This window comes from Vespa mandarinia, chromosome 13 (genome assembly GCF_050613455.1).
Source record: "Vespa mandarinia isolate Hongniang chromosome 13, ASM5061345v1, whole genome shotgun sequence".
Classification (NCBI taxonomy): Eukaryota; Metazoa; Arthropoda; class Insecta; order Hymenoptera; family Vespidae; genus Vespa; species Vespa mandarinia.
Window position 1 is genome coordinate 159,552 of NC_140822.1, and position 9,261 is coordinate 168,812.

The following is a 9,261-nucleotide window of genomic DNA, read 5'->3' on the forward strand; positions in this document are numbered from 1 at the left end:
ACTGTCAAAGTTAAAGTAATTGGCGATTTATTTTTTTTTTTTCTTTTCTTTTCTTTTCTTTTCTTTTAATTTATTTTTTTTTTCTTTTTTTTTTTTATTCTCGTCGATAATGCCATTTCCAATAGAATGGCACGTCGCCCCGCCGCGCCACAAAATTCTTCCTTTTGAACGCGGCCTTTTCCAAAATTCTTCCATTTGCGAATACTTCACCCTAAGGTTAGTATCTCGTTTATTAATTATTTATATAATATGCGTAATAATATAAATAATGTCGTTAATATACCTATAATGATTACCGTTTCTTTAATAATAAACTATCTGAATGGTACATTTTTTTTCTCTGCTAGTGGCCATGTCCGTAATAGCTAGATTTTTTTTTCTTTTTTTTTTGTTTTTTTTTTTTTTTCTTTTTATGTAGTCTGTATGCGAGCTCCAAGTGGGATAAGATACGTCGTACAGAGAACTTTTTTTCGGCTCGGCGTATATTATACATAAGAAAGAACGAAAACGAAAAAGACGAACCCAAACAATGTCCGAATACGGGAACACGTCTGTGGCGCGAAAATACGAACGTCGGGGAACCTTCCTTCGTTTATCGATACGTGACAACGATTTCATTAGAGTTATCGTTCCTATATCACATCCAACGATTCGTCCTTTTTTTTTGCTTCTTTATCCAAGTGTACAGAGACAGAAAGTCCTAGGAGTATAATGAGTTTTTTTTTTGAATCCACGTTCGCGAATCCACTGACTTCCTCCATCCTTTCGACTCTCGCATAAACTTGCGCTTGGAACGAGACGACAGAAATTAGCTTCAAAGTTTCGTCATGATATCGTCACACGATCCTCGACGAAATTCAGGTTCCCACGAGGTACGTTCAAAAATTCTCTACATTTTATATATTTCACCGTGTCCTAGTCTTGATATAGTATAAATGTACGACGTTGATTTATGTCACCCAGGACTTCTTCTTGGTGCGCGTGTCACGTGTACGTGGATGTGGACGTGGACGTGGACGTGTGTGTGTGTGTGTGTGTGTGTGTGTGTGTGTGTGTGTGTGTATGCATGTTAATTCCAAAGTGTGTCTCTTAATGTAAATTCCTTTTCTTCGCTTTTTTTTGCTTTATTTATACTTCAAACACGTTGTAGTATGCGTTTAGCCTCCTAACGTAAGGATTAATTATCTTTATTTTATATAATGTATTTTAGTATCTTTTTTTTCTTGTTTATAATAATAATTATAATCGATAACCATAATAATTGTAATAATAATAATATTAATCATCATCATCGTCGCGCACGTGTACATGATGCGTGTGCCTTTGTCTGTCTCTGCTGTCTGTCTGTCAGTATGTGTGCGTGTGTTTGTGATTGTGTGCGTGTGCGCGCGCTGTGAGTATCGTGTGAGATCATAGCTCGCGATGATGCTGTTAATTCGTCATATCGATATACATTATTAATATTATATTACATGTTCCTTATGAAAATAATAATTCAAAAATGGCATGTCACGCGTTCGCGCTTTCATCGTTCCCAAAATTCCGGTCCGTCGTGCAAATCGGTCCCGCCTCTCTCGCCTCTTTCCCTCGCTCTTCCGCTTTGTTGTCGCTCTTTAAAAAAAAAAAAAAAAAAAAGAAAAAAAAGAAGAAAAAGAAAAAAAAAATCCGCCGACAATTACGTTATAACAAATCTTCATTATTTATTATTCCTTGTACCTAACGTGCACGTGAACCGGTAGAATTTGTCCTCTTTTCCGTTCGATGCACGAGACGAACTTTCTGATATCCTGACATTCTCTTTAATCATAGCATCCTCGTAGCATCCCCGAGTCCAAAGGCAAGAAAGGAAAAAAGGTAAGTTCTCATTATTATTGTAATAACAAACTGTTTTCGTGCACGTCGCACCACTTCTTAAAGAAACATACCGAAGGAGCGTAGTTCGAGTTCGGAAAATCGGCTTTGAAATTCCACCGGTCGTTCACGGCACGGATCGCGGAAACTTTATCTTCTCGTCGAGGAACAACGACGATTTTCTCTTTCTCCGCGAAAAAATTGCACATCCTCTCGTGGAGGGTAGGAGGGAGCGAGGGAAGGTGGAACGGTAGAAGTGGGAGGTTAAGAAGGAAGATAGGAAGAAAGAAAGGAAGGCCGAAAAGTTTTAACGAAACGCGCATGCTTCCCCCATCCCATGCCTCTTCATCTTTTCTCCTCCTCCTCCACCTCCTCCTCCAAACCTCTACACCCTCTCACCCTCTCTTTCTCCTCCCCGTCCTCCTTCTTCTCTTCGAATCTCATCGACATCAAACGTCTTATTTCTTTCTCTAAACACAATTTACGCACTACATCATTTATTAAGTCCGCAAATTTTATTATTTCTCTTTTTTTTTTTTTTCTTTCTTTCTTTCTTTCTTTCTTTTTCTTTCTTCTAATGCGTGTGTCGTGTCGCGTGCGCGATCGTCGTTTCACGCTATCGTGCCACCCTAAAAGCTCGACACGCTGATATGCTAAAACCTCTTCCCCTCGCTTAATTGTTTTTTTTCATTTTTTTTTTCTTTTTTTTATTTTCTTTAACGATACTACTACCATATTTTAAGTTTACTTTTGATCTGCGTTCGCGCGTTTCGGTCGCCTCCTTCCCCTCTCTAGCTCATGCTCTCACACGCACATCCACTTCTTCCTCTCTCTCGCTCTTAATTTTATCTCAATCATGAACGCGTATAAATGGCGACCATCGGAGATATTCTCGTGTCTCGCTAGATTGCGTAGTCGCGCGCACAGGGCCTTTTTTCTTTTCTTCCATTTTTGCACAAGGATGTCAACGAGTTAGAAAAATAATAATGGATAGCGACAATATGTATGCTTAGTTATACAACGAAGCGTAATAATGCTAATAACAAAAATAATCAGTCAAACAATTGCGACCGATCAATGAAATATCGCCCTGCGTTTTTCTTCTTTTTTTCTTTATCATATTTAAGGATTTTAATACTGTTGTATTTTGTTTATAATAAATAGTTACATAACATTTCTCTCTCTCTCTCTCTCTCTCTCTCTCTCTCTTACTTACACACTCACTCTCACTCTTTCTCGTTCTTTTTGCTATTTGGTTCGAAGACCGCGCTCTCTCAAACACCCATAATCGAATCGTTATTCGTTAATCGTTATTATTTCGCACAAAAATGATTTAATCGTTAAATCGGCCCGCAAGATCTTCCCCGAGAAAAAAGGGGCGAGGGCGAGATCTCATCGCAAACGTCACATTCGTATCGTGAACGTTCCTCCTCTTCCTCTTTTCCATCCTATTTTTCTTCTTCTTCCGTTCCGTTTTCTATTTATTTATTTTCTTATCCCTTCTATCCCACGCGCTAATAATATGTTAGTATTTTTTCTTTAAGTAGGACATTACGTGTGCACCGGTATGTATACGTACACCCTGTGCAGATCTTTGCAGTTATTTTCTTTCTTTAATATTATAGTATCATTATGTACAAATCGTCGTTCCAATTACGAGGATCGTTCCACCGATATCTACAAGTTGGAGGATACTGATATAAAGCGATTAGTTTTTCATCGCACAAGACCAGATCAATCGGTAGATACGATCGTCGTTACTAGATCGTGATTAAAACTCTCGCAAATGTATATGTTTGATTATACTACGCAACGCTTTCCGGCTCCCGTTAGTACACGAAGCAGCGAAAATCGGGGTGCGTTGATTACAAAACTTGACTTTATTCTATTTTTTTCTTTTTTTTCTTTTTTTCTTTTTTTTTCTTTTTTAGTTATTGTATGCCACGCCCAAAATCAACGATAAAACTGCTTTCACGATACTCTCGGTGCACAACATCTTTACTTTTATTCTCTCTTTCTCCGATGCACCAAAAGGCTGCAGGATGAATTCCTTTGTATAGGAGGTGTGTGAATATACTTTTATTTCATTGACCTTTGTGTGTGCGCGCGCGCGCGTGTGCGTGTATGTATGTATGTGTGTGTGTGTGCGCGTGTGCGTGCGTGTGCGTGTGCGTGTTTGTGTTCGTGTGTCCGTGCGTGTGTGTGTGTGTGTGTGTGTGTGCGCGCGTGTGTATTTCTGCATATATACGAGTGTACGTATCAACAAAATATGTACATATTTCCGTACCCCTTTTTCGCGCCTCCTGCAACGACTCACCCCACCATTCTCGCTTCTGCACATTCAGTATGTAAAAATATACAGGTTCGGTTATAGTCGCACGTAGGTATAAATATACCTATATGTATGTATGTGTGTGGTTTGTATGTTCGCGTATGTGTACCTAGAGCTAAAATTTCTATATCCCTAGCCTCTCGAGTAACGGGATACCAGTACGCGGCGGACTCGACGGACTAATTGGCGGCGGCCGCGGTTGCAAACTAATGGTAAATGGACACAAATATGAGAACGTAGTTTTTGAAAGACGGGAATCCTCGATCCATTGACCGTGGATTAGTCATTGCGGGAATGATGTGACGTGACTAGAATCATCTATCGTTCGACTAGATTCGTGCAAAAAAGCTTACAAGCGTAGAATCAAGTATTGTATCTTAAAACAATCTTAAAATTAAACCGATTTTTATCCTGGACGGTATACGCCCGAGCAGTAAAAATTTGTCTTATTGCTCAGGCAACGTCTCCCTTCAAAAATGTTCACCGGCTTGAAATAATTAAGCACAACGATCGACGAAACAAACGAATTATAACAATAAAAGACAAATAAAACAGAGAGCAAAGTAACGAGCACAAAGTGCGAGTAGCAAATAAATTTTAAGGCAATTTCTCTCCAGGCTTTCTCTCGAGTAATTTTAACGACCGTTCTTGGTAATTTTAACGCGTCGCGGTCGTGGTATGGCGTTTCGCAGCGAAGGAACCACTTGTTAACCAACTGTTGCACTCCGAGCAGGCGCCGGGGCAACCGCATTATGATTTCCACAATCGAACTTGCCTGCGATATGCGCCAGCGAGAATCAACGAAGCTCGACCTAAGTCGTATGCATATTGCACTGAGGAGCTAATAATACACGTTCCTTTTCGGAGAAAAAAAAATTCGTATCGAACGATGGGGATTACTACGAACGAGAAGAAATACGCGCCGGCCACTTATCGATAGAAAAAGATAGCCGCGGAGATACGGCAATGGGATCGAGAAAATTTTCGTCTCTATATTTTCTCGATCCCTTCGTCGATCATCGTTCATCGATCATCGATCACCTATCATCCCATCGAGAAGACACATCGAATTAAAGAAAAGTCGAGTTACTCGCCTTACCCGCATTTCTCGATTTTATATGTAATTTTAGAGAGACGACTTTCAATCAATTACCATTTTTTATGTATTATTTGTAATATTATATGTATATGTTATAATAATACGGTTAATTCATATATGTCTACATACGAATATACGTATACATGTGTGTACATATGTGTATATATATATATACATATATATATATATATATATATATATGTGTACACATATATGCATATATGCGTGTATATAATATGTATACGTATATATATATATATATATATATATATAAATACACATATATATATATATATATATGTATATATATATATATATATATCGACCTTAGAGGCTACGAGTTTTATAGTTAAAAATTTGTCGTTTGGCTGTTAATTATTTAAAATATGTTCTGTTTGGTTTAATTAAACGTCTCACAATCAGTGTCATATGCGTTCTCTTTCGAACGAAAATGCGTTCTCTCTCTCTCTCTCTCTCTTCTTCTTTCATACTTGTAAACAGACTCTCGGTTTTTGTCACACGCAAACTGCTCGAGAAGTACTACGTATATTGTTTATAAAGTCGTCAAATCTTTTGTTTTTTCTTTTCTTTTTTTCTTTTTTCTTTTTTTCTTTTTTTTTCTTTTTCCTTTTTCTTTTTTTCGTTAATACGGACCACACACGATATATCTTTCTGCGCCGCTTTGCATCTTGACTGTGTACGTGTGCGCGCGCGCGCGTGTGTTTCATGCCCTCCTCGTTTAATTAACACGAAATTAACTAGGACGTGTACAGGCTTCTTTTAAAAGCATCGCTCGTTTGTCTAAACATTGCACATTTTCCAGTCGACGGAGGAGGGCCCATTAGCGTTTCAAGCACTATATGATCTACGGGGTTCGAGCCGCGACGATCTTCGAAATTGCACGATCTTTAGAGAGAATAAAATAAAAATTTGATGAAAAAATTTACGAGACATTCAATCAAAACCATTTCTAATCCGATCAAGTGAATTTAATAAGCTATAAAAATATTCTAAATCGCAAACTTTTATCAAGCAAGCGAGACAATAATCTCGAAGAAGTTTACCATGTAAAAGAAATTGGTACGAATGTAGAGCGTCATCGACCCCACCTTTCTATTAACGACAACGCGAGATCCTCTCTCTCTCTCTCTCTCTCTCTCTCTCTCTCTCTCTCACACACACACACATACACACACACACACACACACGCACGCGCGCTCACACACACACACACACACACACACAACTTTCTTCGGAGATCTATTTCTACGAATCGAACCGCTATTCGTAACGACAAGAAGTTTGAAGTTCCGTGCACGGAAATTGACAAGTGTAACTCTGTAAAAAGTCTAAGTCTCGTGTATAGTTTTCCCTCTGAAGCGTCGTTGGTCCAAGAAGGGGTCGCGTCTTTCTTCTCGAAGGGGAAAAAGATCGATAAAAAAAAAATGTCGAATTGGGACGAACCATACGGTCGAAGAACATCTTTTTTACTTTCAACTGCTTTCTAACTCTCTTTCCCTTTCATTCTATTCCTCTCGTTCGATCATTCTGTCATTCTCTCACAGTAGCAGATGATTGAACTACAATATTAAACGCGCTTCTTTTTAATTGTTTTTCACTTTTAGCCAGAAGGAATAATGATTGGTCCCGGATAGTCGATCGAAATATGGCCGGGGATTATGGCGATCTAAATTTTCATCATTTGATTTTATTTCATCTTTTTCGAGAAAGATGTCTTACTAAGCCCGGTGACGATCAGCCTTGGCTTTAAAAGAAAGAATGATGATCCTACAGCGTATCGAACGAACGACTATGGCCAACTATCCGTAACGATTCGAAAGATTATAATCGATCGAGGAAACGTTCGCTGATGTTGATTGTAACACCTTGGATGAGGAAAATAAAATCAAAGAATATCGTTAGCGAATCAAGTTCCATCAAAGGCTATATCGAAGTAAGAAAAGAAGAAAGAAAATGTAGACGATGCGAGGTAAAGGAAGATAAACAGATAGAGAAATTTTGGGAAGGAAGAAGAAGTATTTTTGACATTTCTTCGAGTTAAAAAATTTTTCTTCTCTGTTTTAAGAATCCAACAGGTGCGACGATCGCGCACGTTCACCAACAAATTACAAATCCGTTTGGGAATGGTCGAAGAGCGAGGAAAAAGAGAGATCACGAGGATGAAAATTCACTCTCGATTCATGAATCCGTTTCTACATTCGCTTATTGTAGCCTACGTAGACATTGTGAGACTTACACAATATCTTCGATATCTCCTTACGTCGTAGGTAGCTTTAAGAGATATAGTTAGATTGGCGAGAGCCTAGTTAAAAAGTCACGCGTCTTTGATACTTCTTCGCTCTTTTTCACGTGTAATTGCGTGTGCATGTGTAATTGATGTTGTCGTGTGCCTTTGTTGTTGTTCTTGTTGTTGTTGTTCGCGTGTGCGCGCTGCTTCTTCTTCTCATCGCTGAGTCATCGATTCGAGTAGTGCATATAATGTATCTTTTTGTATATGTAAATATGTATGTACGCGCGCGTATATGTATTGTACGTGTGTTCGTTTAAGTTTTCTTTACAAGTTACGCAAATAATTGCAAAAACATACCCTGTTTCCTATATATTATATCACTGACATTACGACTCTTCGCAATGTTAGCGAACTTGATTCCAATTTTCTTTTATATCTTTTTATACTTTTTTTTTTCTCTGTTTTCTCTTAATTCCACTTCAAATGGGGGGATTGTTAACGCGGTGCAGCAGTGTCGAGAGGGTCGATGGGTTTTCCTTGTTCATACCTTCGGCTTGCTCGCAAATGCAATTGCGCTGGATCGATCGTGTCAAATTGATCTTTCGAGAGCAGCGTGATATATAAGTACAGATATATATCGTCCTCCTTCTTTCCCTTCTTCTCTCCCTTTCGCCTCTCTCTCTCTCTCTCTCTCTCTCTCTCTCTCTCTCTCTCTCTGTCATCAGCACGGATCCTTTTTTACTTGGAAATCGCATTTTATAGCGCATCGTCCATCATAGACATTCAGTTTAGAGCAATGCAATGGGCAAAGTAGTCGGAGATCCCGATTTGAGATAAATCAGGCGTCGAGTGAAGCGCTCACGATTATTCTTCCGTTTTAAAAGAAAAAATAAATAAAAGTTTACAAAAAGATGGGCGCTTCCGTCGACGCTGCTAACTTCTTCGAGTTAATTTTCATGCAGGACGAAGTCGATGGACGATTCGGTACGACGTCATGCCAAAGCGTATTGAGAGTACGAAGCTTTCTTCTGAAAATCATTTTTTGTTTCTTCCCTTTGCGATCGATTCGTAAATTCTATACGCGGGCACGCCGTATATACGACGCTTTGGATTTTTCGCGAATACATCGCTTTCCCAGAAATTCGGAACATTGATTAGCGAGCAGCGAATTCGTCTCGGTTATTACATCACGTCATGTAAAAATAAATTCAAAGCTGATCTCCTCAGGGAATATCGCACTATTATGTTCATTATATTTTTTCTTTTCTTTTTTTTTATCTCTCTAATCTCGTTCTTAGAGCTAAGAATCTCTCTCACTCTCTCTCTCTCTCTCTCTCTCTCTCTCTCTCTCTCTCTCTCTCTCTCTCTCTCTTTCTTCTCCCCCTTAATAAGTCTCGATTATGACATTTAGCAAGATGCACACTACGTCGGTTGTAGCAAAAACTTTGTTGGATAAAATAGTTTAAATTTTTTTCTGGTTTGTTTACAATCGTCGTTTGACCTTCGTATTTATATATTTATATATATATATATATATATGTATTTATATTTATATTTATTTATTTATATTTATATATATATATATTCATATTTATAATTTATATTTATATTTATATATTTATATGGTATTTATATATTTATATGTATGTACGTATAATATACGTGTAAGTTTTGTATATGCGTGTATTTATATTTTGTGTTCATCATGTTATTTATAAGAGTAGGTTG

At 38.1% G+C, this 9,261-nt stretch overlaps 1 long non-coding RNA gene across 1 annotated transcript; it reads right to left on the reverse strand.

Annotated features, from left to right (window-relative positions):
- Positions 1-69: 69 nt before the first annotated feature.
- LOC146872557 (uncharacterized) lies at positions 70-5,426 on the reverse strand. The gene is made up of 2 exons (XR_014982884.1): positions 1,717-5,426; positions 70-1,611 (listed from the first exon to the last, which is right to left on the reverse strand). It is a non-coding gene; the product is annotated as an uncharacterized LOC146872557 (long non-coding RNA).
- Positions 5,427-9,261: the final 3,835 nt, after the last annotated feature.